This window comes from Antechinus flavipes, chromosome 4 (assembly GCF_016432865.1).
Source record: "Antechinus flavipes isolate AdamAnt ecotype Samford, QLD, Australia chromosome 4, AdamAnt_v2, whole genome shotgun sequence".
NCBI classification, from domain to species: domain Eukaryota; kingdom Metazoa; phylum Chordata; class Mammalia; order Dasyuromorphia; family Dasyuridae; genus Antechinus; species Antechinus flavipes.
In genome coordinates, this window is record NC_067401.1 from 231,352,019 (window position 1) to 231,372,415 (window position 20,397).

The following is a 20,397-nucleotide window of genomic DNA, read 5'->3' on the forward strand; positions in this document are numbered from 1 at the left end:
TATAAACACAAGTGTATACACACACATGTATATATATATATATATATATATATGCACACATACATACATATGTGCATATATAAATATGTGTATATATGCACATATGTGTGTATGCATGCACATTTGTATATGTATGCATATACATATATGTATATGTACATAACAGCAACAATGTGTGCATGAATATTATACATATGCAAATATATGTGTGTATGCATAGAAACCTATGTATATGTGTGAATGCATATGCATATAAGTATGTATATGTGTATATTTGCATATATATCCTTTTTGGACCTAATTAAATAGAACTTTGGAGATCATTTCCTGTTGGAATCCTTACTAACTGCTAACTAATTAGAGTTGATCTAATCTTACAAGAAGATGTTTTGGCCAGAACCTGAAACAAGGTACTAAGTAGAACTAATTAAGACAAGGCTTGTGTTCACACCTTTACTCATTGGAGTCCACAAGTATGCTAGCTTCACAAAGTACACTTTCTAACTTCAAGGGAGTCCACACCTCCCTTAAAGCTCATTGGGCCAGAGAGCACTATGGGAGAAAACCCATAATCCCATTCTCTCAGAAGAGGCAGATAAAAGGCCAGCGATGAGGGATCTATGGCAGAATACATTTTTTCCTCTTGGCTGGCTGATCGCGCTGGACTCGAGATGAACGACTCTGGTGCAGAGAACGCTTTGACGGATTTCAGTGGAGCTACACCAGAAGCCCTTTCTCCGCGGCAAGTTGGTGGCTGGGCTCCCCAGAAGGAGATAAGAGAGACCTTCCATCTCTGTCTTGGTTGGAGGCAGAAGAAAGCAGAGGCAGAGGCTGAAGGACAGAACCTTTGGATTTGGAGACATCTGAAGGGCTCCAAGCCTCTAAACCGGCTTTGCCTTGAGAAGAACAAGAACGCCAACATTTGAACTCTAACAATTTCCTTTCTGATAAGCCCATAATTTAAAATAAAATAAGCCTTTTTGGAAAGACCATAATTATTGCTGGGCTCAAAGAACCATAGTGCTGCATTACTTGTGTGTATGCATTGATTTATTTTATTTTCACAAAAATGCATACGTTTATCTATTAAGGAGACCTTCTAATGATATATGTATGTATATGCATTGTTAAATTATGAGACTAATTTTCTTGTATGGAATGTGCATTAATTCAGGCACATGCTAAATTTATTTTATGGTATTAAAGCAATAATAATAACATATTTATATAGTTGTAACAATCTGGTGAAGTATATAATACATTTATTAATATTCCAGTATTACAGGTAAAATAATTGAGACATTGAAATTAAATATCATTTTGTGATCATATGCAAAATGGTTATCCAAGATGTAATTCAAATTTAAGTAAACCAATTCATTTATAGACCCATAAATTAAAAATTAGAAGTGACCTCAGACTTGTTAATCCAACAAATAACTAATTAAGAATCGCTTCTCTATTCTATCTATAATAATGTAGATTCTTTATTTAAAGATCACTGGTGATGGTGGATTTACTTTAATTCTTCTTATATTTTTAATAACTTAATTTTAATAAAGTTTTTTCTAACATAAATTCTAAGTTTGTATGAAATTTCTACTCAGCCTTCCTAGTTCTGCTCTTGAAGTCAATGATAATTACTGTAATTAACTGAGGAGTTCCTCATCTACATGAAAATGATCCAAATATTTGAAAAAGGATATTTTTGCCTGCCCCCTGTTAATTTCTCCTCCATGTTGAATGTTCTCAATTTCTTCATTTATTAACCATTCAAAATATGGCAGGTTTCAAGACCTGTTTCACCTTCTTAATTATATTTTATAGGAATTTCCTCCAGGCTTTAATATTGAACACCTTATTTAATATCTCAGAACAAGCCTCAACATTCCCATTATCCTTTTATTTCCTGAATTTGTATAGGACAAACAATTTCGAGATTTTTTTCTCTTTATGTAATTTCTGATATCTTTTCCAAACAACTAAGGCTATATTTCCACCTTGAAACCCCAGTCCTTTAATGAGTATCTGTGTTATCTTCCCTAATAAAATGTATGAGGCTTGAGGACTGTTGTTTCACTTTAGTCTTTGTAGAAACAATTGCTAGCATAGTCCTTACAACATATTAGATGGTTAATAAATGCTCATTGACAGGCTGATTTGATTTATTACAGGTAAATTTTTTTTTTCAGTTCAGAAGAACTGAAATTACTAAGTATAACTCTAAATACTTGTACTTGTGAAATCTATTCTTCAGGAAATGCTTTTAAAATCCTGTAATGCTATATTGTTAGAGTTCAAATGTTGGAGTTTGTTCTTCTCAAAGCACAGCCAGTTTAGAGGCTTGGAGCCCTTCGGATGTCTCCAAATCCAAAGGTTCTGTCCTTCAGCCTCTGCCTCTGCTTTCTTCTGCCTCCAACCAAGACAGAGATGGAAGGTCTCTCTTATCTCCTTCTGGGGAGCCCAGCCACCAACTTGCCGCGGAGAGAGGGCTTCTGGTGTAGCTCCACTGAAATCCGTCAAAGTGTTCTCTGCACCAGTCGTTCCTCTCAAGTCCAGCGCGATCAGCCAGCCAAGAGGAAAAAGTGTATTCTGCCATAGATCCCTCATCGCTGGCCTTTTATCTGCCTCTTCTGAGAGAATGGGATTATGGGTTTTCTCCCATAGTGCTCTCTGGCCCAATGAGCTTTAAGGGAGGTGTAGAAAGTGTACTTTGTGAAGCTAGCATACTTGTGGACTCCAGTGAGTAAAGGTGTGAACACAAGCCTTGTCTTAATCAGTTCTACTTAGTACCTTGTTTCAGGTTCTGGCCAAAACAACTTCTTGTAAGATTAGATCAACTCTAATTACTTAGCAGTTAGTAAGGATTCCAACACTATATGAACATTCAAACAGTATTAAGTTGTAAAAATCATTGGGGACTTCCAGCTATTTATTATTTGAATCATATATAGTGCTCATGAAATCTATTAAAAAATTTAGGAGATTGAATCCAATTTAATGATTACTTACCATATGAGTTAAAAAAATTAAGATGTTCTTATAATGCGATTCATTTTCCTGCCTTTTCCATGTTTGCAATTAAATTAAAATTTTAAATTACCAGTTACTTGCACGTGAAAGAAGTGTTATTTTTAACTTGTCAGGAAATATTAGTTACTAAATATGTTGTTACCCGATTAGAGTGCATAATTTCCCTAAAAGGTGAGAGTGTTTATAATATCTCCACAAGAACTTAATAATTGTGTCTTTTCCCAAATTGTAATTTGAGCTACTAAGTTTGAAATCTTTATTAGCCTTTGTTCAGTATTCTGGGTTGTGTGAAAATTAGCAATATCTTATGAAATTCTCTAGCTGCAAAAAAATTTGTTATCATTTTAAAAAAAAAACATTTTGTAGAGGAACATATTGAAGTAACTTTCAGAAAATTGTCTATTAGAGGAATGCTGAGAAGAAGGAAAATGTGTAATTTTTCATGTGAATGATGGGAGGACTTTATGGTAGTAAATGTGTATCCTCACATTTCTAAGTTTTAAAACTAAATATTAGTTGGGAAAGGGGTTTCCCACTTTAAAAGGAAGACTTTTTCATATCTTTAAAAAAAAAACAGAATAAATAGCTCAGTGAAATAAATGAGTTAATTTGATTTATTTTTCATATTCAGAAACTTTGAATAAAAGGAAAGGAATCACAGTCTCCAAAAGAATTCTCTTCTGGATCCTAAGCAATCTTTGATTTCCCACTAAGAAGAATTAAGAGTTCAAACAACCTTCTTATCTCCATAGTCAAAAGAATGTATATCCCTTCACTTCTGTAGTACTGATAAATAAAACTATGCTGAATTGAGTAGTAGAGACTTTGTTTAGCCATTTTTTAGTCGTGTCTGACTCTTTGTGATGTCGTTTGGGCTTTTCTTGACAGAAATATTAGAGTGATTTGCAATTTTCTTCCCTAGCACATATGAGAAATGATTAAAGTGAGACAAACTGGATTGTGACTTGCCTGGGGTCACAGGTAGTAAATATTTGAGGACACATTTGAACTTAGGAAGAGAGCTCTTTCTGACTTAAAGCCTGACATTCTATCCACTGTACCATATTGCTCCCTGAAAGAAACTTTAAGAATGCAATGAGTGGATTGAACTGAAGCTTTTTTAAGGAATGCCAAAGGTTCTTTAAATAGCCCGTCAGAGACATAGTAAGGTAATTATTGCACTCATTCTGTACTTTACTTGGAAATTGTATTAATAGGGGAGGAAAAAAAAAACAAAATAACAAATAAAAACTTGTCTCACAAGGATATAGCAAGGTAATGAAATGTTACATTCACATTTTATTGTCAGAGATAAAAATGCCATACAAATAACTCATAATATCTTACTAGTAGCTAATGAATATTTTAACAATATCAAGTATTACAAAAAGCTGATTTTATGGAATTACACAACATATTTAAAGTTGTACATACCTTAAAGATGTATATACCTTATACATAATATCAATAAATGTTAATAATGTGATTCCACAGTGCCACATACAAGATATATTGACAAAATTTCAGTAACTGCTCTAATAAATTCAATTGATAACATTTAGTATTTATATACTTGTTTTATGATTATGAACTCACTTGAGAATTATTATGGACAACATTCAATTTATCATGGATTAATATTGCTGGTAGATATCATTAAGAACTGTGTACTCTAGTGTCTCTTACAAGGAGGAACAAAATAACAAACATTTATTAAACACCTAATAAATGCACTGCCACTTTAAACAATCAGCACTTTACAAACCTTAACTCATTGATTCCTCATAACAACTCTGAGAAGATGCCGTTATTATACCAATTTGAAATGAGAAGTTAAACATCTTGTCCCAGTAACACAGCTAGTTAGTGTTGGATTCAAAGTGAAATTGTACCAGCAAGCTATTGCTACCTTGTTTGTTCTTCACATGTGCATAGATACATACATACTATCTCTGTCCCCCTGTTTTCTACTGGTAATAAAAACAAGATAATTTTTGTGGTGTCAAAGATGGGGTAGCTATGATGGAGATAAAAATTGGTCTTATGTATGGGGTGACACAAGCTGTTTGGAAAGAAAGCAGGCAGGTGATAAAGGAATAAACCAAGGTAGGAGGGCTTGGAAAGGTATGAACATATGAGATGTAGTGTTATATACACAAAAATAGAAAATGGTTAGTTTTCCTAAAACTTCTTTCTGAATCTGGAGACTCAACTAGTTCCAAATCTAATTACAATGCTATCTAAGTTACACTTTTTCCTCTTCTCCTAAGTAGAGTAAATATAATATGATAAATGTTGTTTTACTAAAGATGTTTTGTTAAAAATATACATTATATATTGTTTCCTAGATCTTGAAGTTTTATAATTGGTCAAAAAAGGAGATGATATTCTAGCATGACTTATATTTTATGTAATCAGCATGGTTCTTTACAACAGGCAATTTCTTTTTTAAAGATATAAAGCAAATATTTCTACAATGAATCTATGTTTCTAGTATCAAAGTGAACATCATTGACCTATATTTTAAAAAATAGTGTCATTTTTCCTCCTGTTAAAATAAGAATAAAATTTACTCTTTTAAATATTGCTGATAGTGGATCAGAAAGTCACATCATCCTATTTTTTTTTCAGTATGTGAATTCATATGGCCAGTTCAGAATTTTACCAGTCAACTAGCATTCACTAATGTTCCCATTGGTGGGGAAATAAGACAATGGTCACCAATTTAATATGACACTTTTAAGATTTACTCCTCTGATGATAGTTTTATAAATTAAAATTCTAATGTTGATAATTTAAAAGAACTATTCTAATCATAAGTCTGATCACAGGCTCTGGTTAGGATTGATAGCTTAGGGAGAAGTAAAGGATTTCCAGAAATAAAATTAATGCCTCAGGTTTTCTCCAGCTGTCTATAGCTTGAGTATGAATTATAAAAGAACTATGATCGATTATGGAACCATGAACTACTATTGGAAAAAAGGTACATGAAAGCTAAATATTGGCAGATCATTTAGTAAAGATGCAAAGGGACATTACAAAATATCCCAGTCACAGAAAAGAAGTTGTTACCAACATAAGGCATTATTGAACTTACTGGAACTGTAATATGTTTCACCAAGTAACTGAGAACAGCTGAACAATGTGGCCTTGTTTTCCAACATAGAGGTTTGTAGTTCAAAGGCACTAATTGTAATTCAAAGATAAAACAACAACATCCATAAAATGCAAATAAGTATTTTTATAGTGTTTTCCATGTGTGAGACAATTTTCTTCATTTCACTTAGATTATCAGATTTTTGTAGACAATTGGGTGGCAAATTCACCCTTTCATTTTTGATATTGGTGATTTGTTTTTCTTATTTCCTTTTTCTAATTAAATTAACCAAAGGTTTGTGTATTTTGTTGACTTTTCCATAAAATCAATTCTTAGTTAAGTTTATTACTTTAATAGTATTCTTACTTTCAATTTATTAATCTCCCTTTTATTTTCATTGAGGATTTTAATTTATTTTTTTCTGTTTTTTTTTTTTTTAGTTGTATACTCAAATCATTGAATTTGTCTTTCTCTCCTTTATTTATGTAAGTATCTAGAGATATGCTTTTCTCCCTAAGAACTGCTTTGGCTGCATCTCATAAATTTTGACTTGTCTCATTATTATCATTCTCTTGGATGAAGTTATTGATAGTTTCTATGGTTTGTTCTTCTACCAACTCATTTTTTAAGATTAGATAATGTAGTTTCCAATTAATTGTTGGTCTATTTACATGACACTTTATTTCATGTAATTGTTATTGCATCATGATCTGAAAAGGATACCTTTATGCATTTTATTGTGAGGTTTTTATGCCCCAATACATGGTCAATATTCATTCATGCACAGCTGAGAGAAAAACAAAAGTGCATTCCTTTCTATTCCCATTCTTTTTTTTCCCAAAGGTTTACCATACCTAATTTTTCCAAAATTGTATTCAACACCTTAACTTCTTGTTTATTTTATAGTTAGACTTGTCTAGTTCTGATAGAGGGGAGCTGAGATTTCTCACTAGTATAGTTTTCATATCTAGCAAGTCATTTAGCTTCTCCTCAAGGAATTCTGATACATATACCATTTGATGTATATGTGTTTAGTATTACTATTACTTCATTATCTCTGGTACCCTTTAGTAAGATGTAATTTCCTTCCTTATCTCTTTTAATGAGATCTATTTTTGTTTTTGCTTAATCTGAGATCAACAGTGCTACCTATTTTTTTCCTTCAGTTGAAGCATAATAAATTCTGCTCTAGCCTTTTACTTTTATTTTCTCTATATCTCCTTGCTTCCAATATGGTTTCTTGTAAAAAAAACAAACAAACAAACAAAAAAACATATTGTAGGATTCTGGCTATTAATCCAGTCTGCTATCCACTCTCATTTTATAATAGAGTTCATTCCATTCATATTCACAGTTAAAATTATTAACTCTGGATTTTCCATCATCTGATTTTTTTCAAGTTATACTTTTCTTTCTCCTTTCCCTCCTCAACATTATTTTGCTTCTGACAACCACCTCCCTCAATCTGCCCTTCCTTTTTCAGCCCTTCTCCCCTTTTTGACTTTTTTCCTTTTCTACTTCTGCCCTTCCTGCTATTAGGCTTCCTTTTTTTTATTCTTTCCCCCCTACTTCCCTATAGGGTGAAAAAGATTCCTATGCCAAAAGAAGTGTGTATGATATTCCTTCTTTGAACCAATTCTGATGAGATTAAGGTGAAAATATACATACACACACATAAAGATGTAACATTTTATGCTTTTTCATGCGATGTAGTTTACCCCATTTTACCTTCCTTTCTTCTCCCAGTACAATTTCTTTTATATCCCTAGTTTCTTTTTTATATCATAACATTAAAGTCAATTTACATTGACTTTCTAACTGTCCCTTCTAACTGACCACCCTCCTCCACACAAAGAGACACTTATTTCTTGCATAACTATTAGATGAGCATTTTATAGATCCAGATATATAGATATAGATATATTGGAAGAGAATAGCCAGGATAATTTATGCTCCTAGGATGATGCTCATCATCATCATAGTCTTCTTATTTTTCTCCTTCTTCTACTACTCCTACTACTAATAATAATAATACTTCTACTATTAAAACTACTACTTCATCATTATCATTGTCATCATCACATAATAGCAGCTACAACTATATGCCAGATATTAAGCAAGCACTTGATCTTCACAATAATATTGGAAGTTAATTCTTACTATTAACCCCCCCATTTTCTGATGAGAATACTGAACAAAACAGAAATTAGGTGAATTTCTGAGAGTTGCATAAAAGTGTCTGAAGTCAAATTTTAACTCAGAAGTTCCCTATTCCACATCTAGTTTTCTATTCATTGGACAATGTAGATGGTCATATAAAGTATTTCTCTTTATTTGATAATGCCTATTCCTAATCTTTTAAAGTTGGTTGGTGAATAGTATATGTATTTAAACATTTGACCCTCTAAATAATTTTAATTGATTTTTTTGATAACATTAGCTTCTTATATCATTTAATTCATTTCCTGATGTCTGGTAAGTTTTTAGTTATATCAAGATATTCTTGACCCCATTTGGGACGTTCTTAGCAAAAATACTGGTGTACTTTGTCATTTTATTTTCAGGTTCATTTTATAGATGAGAAAACTAAGACAAACAGTTGTAAATCATTTGTATGGAGGCACACAGCAGATAAGTGTTGGAAGTCACATTTGAACTCAGGTCTTCCTGAGTCCTGTTGCATTTTATCCAATACATTCAAAAGTTCATTTCCTTGTTAATTTTCTTTTCTGACCTACTTTTAGTTTCAGGTCCTTTCTTATAATTATGTCCAGGTGACCAATGGATTGTCACATGAACACATGAACAGTTTTAAAGTCTGTATCTGCTTTTCTCATATTCATCCATTTGATCAAATGTTTTCAGAACTTCAAGGTCTCTTTAAGAAACGAATCCCAAATTACCACAAAACCTTACTTTCATTTATATTCTATCTAATGTATATGAAGAAATAATTTAAAAAGTGAAATTTAGCATTATTAAAGAACATCTAGAAAATATCATTTTTTTTACTACATAAAATTGAACCATTTCAGTGAAAGACATTGTAGCATAATAGATTTTGTACTGTGTAATACCTGGGCTAGCTGGAGGGAAAGCCTTGGGACAGCCTTGGTCTCAGTAGAATATTCGTCATGGGAACAGTCAGGTATAATGTCCAAAGTCTTTATTATCTCTTCAGTCTCCCAGTCTGAACCAGTCTGTTCCAGCAGTCTCTTCCAGCAGTTTGACTCACAGTCTGACTGATTTTCCCATTTCTTTCAGCAGTCTGCCAGTCTGCCAGTCTATTAGTCTTCTGCATAGTGCAGAAGACAGGAGGGCCACCAGGAGGATGATCAAAGATAGAATGTTTCTCTTCCAATCCTTCTTAGCTTTTCTATACCTTATGATAATTACATCATTACAGCATACTGATTATGTTTGAACTTAGAGAATCATTACATCACAATGCTAAGTACTAATTATATATGTGAACTAGAAAACAATCATCTCATCAATCTCACTGAGTTAATACCTTATTTCAAGTGTACTTGTTTCAAGTATATTTCTCCAAAGTTCTGCCCTCTACAGTACTGGATTTAGTTTCTGGAAGATCTGGGTTTTACATACTGCCTTGTACATTTACAGGTTCTGTAACACTGGGGAAATGATTTACCTTCTCCATCTCTCAGGTACCTGATCTGTACATACACAACCAACCATAAGGATATATTATTTCAACAACAGGAAGTTCCATCTAATAAAAAGAAAATAGGATCCAACAATACCAACTAATAGTATGAAATTCTTCTTCATACTCTCCTTTAATTTTACCAATTGGGGGCACAAGTTATCTATGGCTTTCTCTCTCCTAAATGTCTATGAGTACAAGTGAAAAATTTGTACTCATTCAATAATAAACTTATGTTTATTAATAATAATTAATAATAAACAAGTGTTTATTCACCTGTTGTCTTTCACTGTTAACTAGTCTAATTTCTCTTCCTATTGTATAAGTCCTTGATGATATTATTTTTATTTCCTCAATTGTTAACATGTTGCAGGTAAGACATATATATTCATTCATAATCACCATTTGCCTTTAGATTGCTGTCTGCATGATACTGATTCTTTTATTTTTCAGAGACAGTTATATTTCATGCACTATAACAAATTTCAGAGAATGCAACAGAGAATGATTAATTATTTCACATAATTCATAGTTTGATTCTAAGGATTAAATGAGTTAGTGATATAAAACACTTTGCAAACTATAAAGTTCTATACAAAAATTATTATTATTCATTATCAATGCTCCAAAAAGTATTTTCTTCAACATGGTAAAAACACAGATATTACAATTAAAAATGTTTCCTGGTATGTTCAGTTAAATGTAAGGCATAATTACTATTTTAGATTATTATTGACTTACAACACTTGCAACAATTTGATTTTGTGATGACTATGTCAGTAAGTCATCTATTTGGCATCAATATATGAAATACAAACAATAACTTTAAATGTTGTCACAGGTAAAATTGGAATTTGGGATACCAATGTAATATTACTAGTAATAATATAATATTTGGGCTTTGGTTAATAGCCAGATTTATACAGTTAAGATATAAGCAGATATGTTAATTAAACAATGTATCATTTAATTTTTTGATGAATTACCATTTGCTTTTGTCTTTTGGTTGAAAAAACATAATAAAAAACACAAGGTTTTGGTAAGATGATGTTGAAAACTATCATTGCATATACTTGAGGTAAAAAAAATCTATTTTTTTTAAAGAAAATATATAATCAAAGAAACATAATCAAAATGAGTATAATCTGAGAATATTATCATAATATATGTGTATACCATAGTTCTGTCATAGAACTCAAATGATATTTTCTTAATAATTCTCTGTACTTCCATCGTGTGATTTTGTAGTAAATTTGAATTGTGCTTTAAGGTTTTCTCTCATTATTTTATACATATACATACAAATATATGCATACACATATATGTGGCATTTGTTTGCTCACATTTCTCAACTGAAGAAAAATAAATTTTTATTCAAAAATGTTTAATTATTGAGATAAGCCATATCAGGCATCCAATACAATTAACATATGAAGCCATATTTATTCATGAAGATGACTACAAAGACAATCTTTGTATAGGGTAATACAAATCAAGTCTCTGTAAATCTCTAGCTACCTTTAATATTTTTTAGGGATAAAGAACACTAGTTCTTTAAATATATAACAGTCAAATAAGGGAAGGATGGATACTATGATCACAGTGAATGCAGATTGTAAGAATGCAGATATAATTAAATTATGAAGGTCAAAGATGTGAGATGCACTAACAGGCTTAGGTATTATAAAATGAAACTGTCTTTTGCGTTAAAAGAAAACAATTCCTATGAGTGATGAGGGCTTTGTACTGAATTTAAAATAACACTTCAGAACTAGAAATACTGAGCTTGGAGTTGATACCTGAATTTGGAACCCACTCTACTAGTTACTTCCTGTGTAATTATGGACAAGTAACAAATTCTGGATCTCAAGCTCCTCATTTATAAAATGAGTTAATTTAACTAGCGATTCTATAGTGAGTTGGTGCATACAGCTCTTCTCCTATGATCTATGATCCCATGAAACTAATAAAATTCCTATAATTAATATTATTCTAATTTTATAGATGAGAAAATTGAGGCTGGCTCAGGGTAAGCAATTATCCAGGATACATAGAAAATCACACATAAGTGTCTGGAACAGTATTCAAACAGCATTGGATGCAATATGACATATCGATAAATGGATTTTTAAAAATTATCATCTATTTGGTGAATAAATTGAAAAAAATATATAAAGCAATTGATGGCATGTTAGATTTGGAATTGAGAGTAGATGAATTCAAATCCTTCTTCATATGTTTACTAGCTGTGTAATTCTTGGGAAGTCAGTTAACCTTCCTCATCTTCCATCATTTGAGTTAACCTTAAATATTTTCAAATGAAAATCGAGGATAATAGTAACATTTTCTTCACAGCATTGTTGAGAGGACCAATTAAGAAAATATATGTAATTTAATGTGGAAACCTTAAAAATTCAAATACTAGCTGTTATTATATTTCAAGACTATCCAGTCAATAAATGAAACATAGTATTAGAAATATCTTATTCTTGGTTCTGTGTTCTATTTCTGCAGTGACCTAAAATATACCATCATGAAAATAATGTCATTAATTTTGGAAGATTGCTAAAACATGTGAACAAGAATCATCTGCAACAGTTTTTCATTATTCAATATTGTTTAATTTCAGCTCAAAACTTCATCTGCATGATCAGTTATAAAGCAAAAGCAACAAAACATTCATTCTATGTGGTTTATGTTGTGTCAATTTAATTATTACAATTAATTAGTAAAATTTGTGTTTTTCTTTCAAAATTTTGTTCTATTGGAGAAATATCAGATATACTAACCATTAGTCACAACACTGAATATTTGTGATGCTAAAACTTAAATTAAATTCCTGAAAATAATGTTTCCTTACTGAAATGCAACATTTACCAAATTATGATAGAATTGCACAATTTATTGTAGTTTATTTGAATTTGAGATAGGTTTTGTGGAAACCATCTATCTATCTATCTATCTATATAACATATCTATGTACCTACATTTAGACATATATATGGTATCATTTTCAAATTTTCTGCATCTTTCAGATGTCTTCAATTTTATTATTTGACAGAAATGTATTACTCTTATTTTTTATTCACTAATATTTAAATTATGTTATTTCAAAAATATGACTAGGTGTAATTTTTGTGAGTTAGGAATGTGCATATGTAGAAACAATTGTAACTAGAATGGGCTGATTCAGCTTTCTTTCAGAGTGATGAATTTAGACTGTAATGACATCATTTGCAATCTTTTAGTAGTATAGAGATAAAAATTAGCTTAGTAACTAAATAGTATCAATAAAAAAATAGTATGTGATTAAAAAGGAGGTAGGAGTGAACTCATCCTTCCTTTTTGCTGCTGACATTGGACCAGTCCACCATCTTGAGGTCTCTGTGACCTTCAAATCAGATAGTGTCTTATTCCATACCCAAATCCACACATGTCATGTTGCTTGAATCCTGCCAAAGATTTCCATGATAAAAACAAAAAATATTGGTCCCTGGCTTAGATAGCTATTTGTCTAAAATGTTGTACAATTAATATCTATAAAATGATGATCTAATTTGCTATTCAAGTTTCTTTCTATTCATAAATTTTATGTCTATCATTTTAAGTATAAATTTAATTGTTAAATACTTGATTAATGCAAATAATAAAAGCTAGGAAGTTGTTGCATATATTCAAATACACGCTATTGAAAATATAATTGTAATTGGTTCTAGTCTACTAGAAATATGCAATAAGTATTGGGAAGGCAAAAAAAAAACAAGAAATACCTCTTTCAGAAAGTGGTATTTGAGTTGAATTTTTAAAGAAGTCAATGAAGTAAGGAGATGGAGATATGAAGTGAGATTATTTTAGGCATGTGGGATAATCCAAAACGATAAGATTAAAAACAAAAAGTTAGACTGCAAAACAAGGATGCCAATGTAAATGGATCATTACAAACAGATAGATAGAAAGAAAGAAAGAAAGAAAGAAAGAAAGAAAGAAAGAAAGAAAGAAGAAAGAAAGAAAGAAAGAAAGAAAGATAGAACTTATGAGCAAGAAGTCTGAAAAAGTTGGAAGATAGACTATGGGGTGTCTTAAAAGCCAATGAAGAATTTTAAACTTAATTCTAATAAGGGTACACTTTTCGCCAATGAAGAGTAAATTAAAACAATAATTAAGACTTATTTTGCCCAAATGCATGTCAATAAATCTCATGATCTAAGTGAAATGGATGAATACTTATATATATATATATATATATATATATATATATATATATATATATATATATATATATATATAATATATATTTACCACAATTACAGAGGAGAAAGCAAATTGCTTAAATAGCCACATTTTAGAAAAAGCAATAGAACAAACCATCAATGAACTCCCTAAGGAAAAAAAAAACCACAAGGCCAGATAGATTTATAAGTAAATTCCATCAAACATTTAAAGAATAAGTAATTCCAAAACATTGTAAACAATTTGGAAAAATAGATAAAGAAGTAGCAACCAAATTCCTTCTATGACACAAATATGGTGTTGATATCTAAACCAGGAAGAGCCAAAACAGAGTTAGAAAATTAGTAATCTTCCTAATTAATATTAATGCAAATATTTTAAATAAAATATTAGCAAAGAGATTACTGCAACTTATTAGCAGGAAAACATATTATGATCAAGTGAGATTTATACCAGGAATGCAAAGCTGGTTCAATATCAATAAAATTATATTCATGATTGCCCATAGCAATAACAAAATTAATAGAAATCATGTTATAATCTCAACAGATACAGAAAAGCCTTTGACAAAACACAGTATCTCGTTCCTATTAAAAACTCTAGAATACAAGGGAATAAGGGAGCTCTCCTTAAAATTATAAGCAGTATCTATGCTTGAGATGAAACACCATCAGCAAGCATAATTTGTAATGGACAGAAGCTGTATATGTATATGTATCAGCACTATTATGCAACATTTTTTTCTAGAAATGTTGGCTTTGATTCTCCAATTGATAAATGGTCAAAGGATTTGAACACACTTCTCAGATGAAGAAATTGAAACTATTTCTAGCCATATGACAAGATGCTTCAAGTCATTATTAATCAGAGAAATACAAATTAAGACAACTCTGAGATACCACTACACACCTGTCAGATTGGCTAAGATGACAGGAAAATATAATGATGAATGTTGGAGGGGATGTGGGAAAACTGGGACACTGATGCATTGTTGGTGGAGTTGTGAACGAATCCAACCATTCTGGACAGCAATCTGGAATTATGCCCAAAAAGTTATCAAACTGTGCATACCCTTTGATCCAGCAGTGTTTCTACTGGGCTTATACCCCAAAGAGATACTAAAGAAGGGAAAGGAACCTGTATATGCCAAAATGTTTGTGGCAGCCCTGCTTGTAGTGGCTAGAAACTGGAAAATGAATGGATGCTCCTCAATTGGAGAATGGTTGGGTAAACTGTGGTATATGAATGTTATGGAATATTATTGTTCTGTAAGAAATGACCAGCAGGATGTATACAGAGAGGCTTGGAGAGACTTACATGAACTGATACTGAGTGAAATGAGCAGAACCAGGAGATCATTATATACTTCAACAATACTGTATGAGGACATATTCTGATGGAAGAGGATTTCTTTGACAAGAAGATCTAACTCAGTTCCAATTGATCAATGATGGACAAAAGCAGCTGCACCCAAAGAAAGAACACTGGGAAATGAATATAAACTGCTTGCATTTTTGTTTTTCTTCCTAGGTTATTTTTACCTTCTGAATCCATTTCTTCCTGTGCAACAAGAGAACTGTTTGGTTCTGCACACATATATTGTATCTGGGATATATTGTGACATATTTAACATGTAAAGGACTATTGCCATCTGGGGGAGGGGGTGAAAAGAGGGAGGGAAAAAATCGGAACAGAAGTGAGTGCAAGGGATAATGTTGTAGAAAATTACCCAGGCATGGGTTCTGTCACTAAAAAGTTATAATTATGGAGAAAAAAAAGAAATGTTGGCTTTGGCAAGAAGAAAAGAAAAATGAATTAAAGTATTTAGAAGAGGCAATGAGGAAATTAAACTAAAACTATCACTCTTTGCAGATGATATAATATGTGGAGAGAAAGAGAGAGAGAGAAAGAGAGACAGAGAGAGAGACAGAGAGAGAGAGAGAGAGAGAGAGAGAGAGAGAGAATTCCAAAGAATCATAAAAAACCTACTTGAAATTAACAACTTTAGCAAAGTTGAAGGATACATAAAAACTCACATAAATAATCTACATTTCTGAATATTACTGAGACAATTCATCATCAGAGATAAAAAGAGAAATTCCCTTTAAAATAACCATAATACAATAAAATATTTAGATGCCTATCAAGACAGATCCAAGAATTATATGGACACAATCACACAACACTTGCACAAATAAAGTTAGATAAAAAAATCGGAAAAAAGTGCCAATTGCTCATGGGTAGACCAAGCTAATAAAATGAAATTACAATTGTATATTAATTGGTCTATTTGTTCAGTGCCATATCAATCAAATTGCAAAGACATTATTTTATAGAGCTAGATAAAATACTAACAAAATTCACCTGAAAAAACAAAATATCAAGAATATCAAGGGGATTATTGAAGAAAATACAAAGGATAGTGGCCTAAAAGTATCCAACTTAAAATCCCTATAGGCAATAGTCATCAAAACTATTTGGTACTGGCTAGGAAATAGAATGGTGGATGGGTTGTTTTTACATGACACAATAATCAATGTCTAGAGTAATCTTATATTTGATAAACCCCCCAAACCTCACCTTCTGAGATAAGAACTCACTATTTCACAAAAAAAGTTTGGAAAACTGTAAAATAATATATCAGAAACTTGGCATAAACTGACATCTCAGCATAATCCCATAGCAAAATGAGGTGAAAATGTATTCATGATTTAGGTATAAATGGTGACATCATAAGCAAATTAAGAAAGCAAGGAATGGTTTGTTGGAATCCTTACTAACTGCTAACTAATTAGAGTTGATCTAATCTTACAAGAAGATGTTTTGGGCAGAACCTGAAACAAGGTACTAAGTAGAACTAATTAATACAAAGATTGTATTAATTAGTTCTACTTAATACCTTGTTTCAGGTTCTGAAATCTGGCAAATGGATGTGACTCATTATAAATCTTTTGGTCGTCTGTCTTTTATCCATGTTGTGGTAGACATCTTTTCAGGATTCACTTTTGCCATACCAGCAGCAAAAGAGACAGCCCGAGTGGTCACTGAATTCCTCATTCAAGCATTCGCAATTATGGGTGTGCCACAAGAAATAAAAACGGATAATGGACCGGCATATACCTCCAAACATTTTGAACACTTTTGTGCACAGTATAAGATTTTACACACTACTGGCATACCCTTCAATCCTCAAGGTCAAGCAATAGTAGAAAGAAGAAACAGGGACATTAAGATACTCCTCCAAAAACAAAAGAAAGGGGGAGCCACGGGTAACCCTAGAGAACTTCTAAATTTAGTTCTCTATACCATTAATTTTTTAATCTTTGATAAAGATGCACTGACTCCAGCAGACAGGTTTTATAACCCACCAGAAGAGCAGTGTCCAGTGCGAGCAGCTCCACTATCTTTAGATAATCGCCAGGTGATGTGGAGAGATCCAGAAAGTGGTGAATGGAAGGGACCAGACAGCTAACTGCTTGGGGGAGAGGATTTGCTTGCATCTCTATATGAGGAGAAGGAATCAGATGGGTGCCTACGAGCCGCATTCGCCTTGTCCATCGCAGAGAGATGGAACAGACCCTTGAAACAAAGGAGAAGACCCAAGAAATATCAGGTGGTTCTGTTGCTGATTGTGCTCACCATTGAAAAAGCATAGCTGACAAAGAGACTGTTAAAAAGACTTTTAAAATCTTCAGGAATCATTGGATTTTCTAACACAAGATGAAACTGTTTTAGTTCTTGAAAAACCAGCAAGAATCATTGGATTCCTTAAGATGAAAAATTGTTGATGAGACCTTTTGCAGTACTTCAGAGTTTACAAGAATTATTAGATTCCTGGCACATGAACTAATGGACAATGGAATCCTATTGGACTGTTTCTAGGACTTATGGACATGTGTAAATTTTCAGGATGATTCATGTTATTTGTTACATTACTACTAGCCTGTGTTATATTGCTATGTGCTTATGTAAATTATGTATAATGCCTTCCATATTGATGGATTTATGTATACCATGTATATCTGTTACAAAGTTCTGGCCCATATTGATAGATTTATGTGTACCCCCTCAGAAACCCCCTATGTTTTAAAACAAAAGAAAGGGGGAGATGTTGGAATCCTTACTAACTGCTAACTAATTAGAGTTGATTTAATCTTACAAGAAGATGTTTTGGGCAGAACCTGAAACAAGGTACTAAGTAGAACTAATTAATACAAGGCTTGTATTCACACCTTTACTCATTGGAGTTCAATGAGTTCACACCTCCCTTGAAGCTCGTTGGGCCAGAGAGCACTATGGGAGAAAACCCATAATCCCATTCTCTCAGAAGAGTCAGATAAAAGGCCAGCGATGAGGGCTCTATGGCAGAATACATTATTTCCTCTTGGCTGGCTGGTCGCGCTGGACTTTAGAGGAGCGACTCTGGTGGCAGACGAAGGGTTTTCAGAGGATAAAGCTACGAGTGGAGAGTTCAGTGGACAACCAGATTCATCTTCATCTCACACCACTGTAGTTGGTGGCTGGGCTCCCCAGAAGGAGGCAAGAGAGACATTCCAACTCTGTGTTGGTTGGAAGCAGAAGAAAGCAGAGGCAGAGGCTGAAGGACAGAACCTTTGGATTTGGAGACATCCGAAGGGCTCTAAGCCTCTAAATCGGCTGTGCTTTGAGAAGAACAAGAACTCCAACATTTGAACTCATAACAATGGTTTATCTGCCATATCTTTGGAGAAGAGAAGAATTTATAACTAAAGTAGAATTAGAGAACATTATGAAATGTAAAACTGACAACTTTAATTACATTAATTTAAAAAGTCTTTGAACAAACAAAACAACACAAACAATGATAAAGGGAAAATGTTCACAATGTTTCTTATAAATGGCTCATTTCTAAAAATGTATAAAGAATTGTCTCAAATGTAAGAATACAAGTCATTACCCAGTTGAAAAATGATCAAAGGATGAGAACAGACAATTTTCAGATGATGAAATTAAAGCCATCTATAGTCAAAATAAAATACTATAAATCATTATTGATTAGAGAAATGAAAATTAAACAAACTTCTTGGATCAGCTAAGATGACAACAAATGATGATACATTTTGAGGGAAAGCTGAGACATTAATGGATTGTTGTTGGAGTTGTGAAATAAACCAAACATTCTGAAGAATAATTTGGAACTATAGTTAAAAGGCAATCAAATTTTGCATATCATTTGATTCAGTGGTGATACTCTGGTATCCCAAGAAGATCAGAAAGAAAGGAAAAGGATTCAAATGGGCAAAAATGTTTGTAGTGGCTCTTTTTATCATGTCAAAGACTTGGAAAATGAATAGATGCTTTTCAATTGGGGAATGGCTGAATATGTTATGGTATGTGAAAGTAATTGTGTTATTGTTCTATAAAAAATAATGAACAAGATGATTTTAGAAAAGCCTGGAAAGATTTACACTAACTGATGGTAAATAAAATAAATAAATAAATAAGTAGAACCAGGAATACATTGTACGTAGTAATGGCAAGATTGTGCAATGATTAGCTATTGAAAAATTTAATTCTCTTCAGCAGTTCAGTGAACCAAGGGAATTCCAACAAACTTTGGATAGAAAATGCCATCTGCATCCAGAAAAAGAAATATGAATCCTGACTGTAAATCAATACATGCGATGTTCATTTTTTTCTTTCCCTTATATTGCTTTTTTTCCCTCATGTATTTTCCCTTTTGTTCTTATTTTTATCCTCCAACATCATTTTTATTTATTTATTTAATATGTTCCCAGTTACATTCAAAACAATTTTTTACATTTGTTTTTAAGATTTTTTTTTTAAATTCTCGGTTCTTGCCTTAATTCCCTACTTACAATTAAGAAACCACAAGAGAAGTTATGCAAAATATTTTCATAAAAGTCAAGTTGTGACAGAAAATATAGATCTGCCACCCTAATGAAAATAAAAAAACTTACAATAAAAATTAAGTTAAAATAGAGGGATGGAGAGAGAGATAGAGAAAGCTTCAATCTGTATTCAGACACAATTAGTTCCTTCTCCAGTTATGGATGATATTTTTCATCACAAGTACTTAGGAGTAATTGTGGATGATTGCCCTATTGAGTATAACAAAGTCATTTGCTGCTGGTCACCCCAGAACATTATTATTACTTTTATATTTCACTTTGTTCATGAAGGACTTTCCAGGTACTTTTTTTTTTCTTAAGAATATCTTTCTCAGAAAACAATATTATTTTCATCAGAGAAAATTGCTTACATCAGAGAAAATTGTTACAATTAATATTGCTAATTTTATTTCCCCCATTTATTCTCTCTCTTTTCACCCTGTCTCTCCTCAGAAGTGTTTGTTACCAACTCTTCC